The sequence below is a fragment of the Capsella rubella genome, unplaced genomic scaffold (assembly GCF_000375325.1).
Source record: "Capsella rubella cultivar Monte Gargano unplaced genomic scaffold, Caprub1_0 scaffold_1, whole genome shotgun sequence".
In the NCBI taxonomy this organism is placed as follows: Eukaryota; Viridiplantae; Streptophyta; class Magnoliopsida; order Brassicales; family Brassicaceae; genus Capsella; species Capsella rubella.
The window spans coordinates 16,064,193-16,066,005 of NW_006238923.1; positions in this window are offsets into that span (position 1 = coordinate 16,064,193).

The following is a 1,813-nucleotide window of genomic DNA, read 5'->3' on the forward strand; positions in this document are numbered from 1 at the left end:
ATGCCATCAAAAATGTAGTAGTAAGAAAAATTAAGACTACAATATTTTTTTCTCTATTCGAGTTTATGATTTATTATTGATACTTTTTGTCTATTTGAGTTTATGATTCCCTATAAATAAAATACAATAAAAAGTATAAAATTAACAGTTTTATAAAATGAGTTGGATAGGAAAAATTAATATTTTTCTCAGACTTTCTGTAGAAATAAATCTTTTGAAGATTTCATTTGAAAAAAATAAAATAATACTTTTTGATTTAGAAGAAACTTATAAAGTATTTTCATCAATTTTTCAATTTTCATTTATTTTAAAAAGAAGTTTTGATAAGTCGTGGCTTGCACGCACGCGTGTTTGCGCGTGTAAGTTTTTATTTAAAGATTAAATTTTGTGTATATAGAATGAAATCTTGATATAAATAATATTTTTATTTTTTCCTAAATATTATGTATTTTCAAGATAAGTTTTCCAAAAAAAATTACTTTGATATAATTTTTTGTGTCATATATTTACTCATAAACTAATAGTTATCTAAAATAATTTATGTTGAATGAAATATAATAGAAATAAAATTATATTAAAACACTATTTTTGGTATCACTTATAAGATAAATATTTTTTAATGGTAAAGTCAAATATTTTAATGAAAAATTTATATCATAGATAGAAATGTCAGAGTGAATTTAACCTTGTTGACCCAATCTATCTATAAATATGGAGTAGAGTAGTAACAAGAAGAGCAACAACAACACCAAAAACATCTCTCTAAAATTAAGAAATGGGCCGTAGAAAGAGATCGATAAAACTCAGCCAGAGCAAAAGATCAAGGCTATCTACTTTTTCGAGACGTCAAGCTTGCATTTTTAAGATGGATGATGAGCTTGCCAAGAAGTCTGATGAACTTGCCAAGATGGCTGATGAACTTACCAAGAGGCCTGATGTTGAATCATTCTTCAACAATGTACTTGAACGTCTCATGGGAGAAGAGCCTAAGGAGGTATGTGTCCCATTATTTTTCATATATATATATAAAATATATCTTATGTTTATAAATTCTTTTTGTAAATTTTAGATTTTTAGTAAGAGGAATCAAGAAAATCTTGAGAAGATGACTGTAGAACAGAAAATGGAGGTTTTGGTTGCTTTCAAGGGGAAATTGGAGGCCCTTCGAGCAGAAATATGCAGGGTTGAAGAGAGGAAGGCTTCGGCTTCTCTCTTGATGCTCTCAAGGGAAACAAATGATCCTCGGAACTATGTCGAATAGACAAACATTTCGGAACTATGTTTTTAATTTCAAGACTTTTATGGAATAATTTTGATGGTTGTAATTGAAGGAAGTGTATGTGTCCTTCATCTTTTTTCTTTTTACAAGGATTTTTCATAAGTCCCTTTTTCAATAATAAGACAAGTTTTTTATAATAATTTACAATACATGTGATTATATATATGTTTAAGATAATTTGGCATAAAGTGTCCCATGAGTTTACATATGATTACAATGTCATATCAGTTTTAATAAAATTGAATAATATACAGCTAATAGAGATTGAAAGAGAAGATGCAGAAAAACAGCTGATGAGTGATTGAATAGTGTGAACTCATTTTTTTCTCCGCACCTTCATTTTAAGAAGGTCACACTATTAAGATTTATTCCCTTCTTCTGTGTGTGTGTATATATTTTACCTTTTATAATTGATAAGAATAAAATCAAAGTAATTGATAAGGATAAAATCAAAGTTAATAACCATGTGTTAATACCTCAATTGGTAAAAATCTCTGGCAAAAGCTTAGAGGTCGCCGGTTCGAGTAGCGCTTG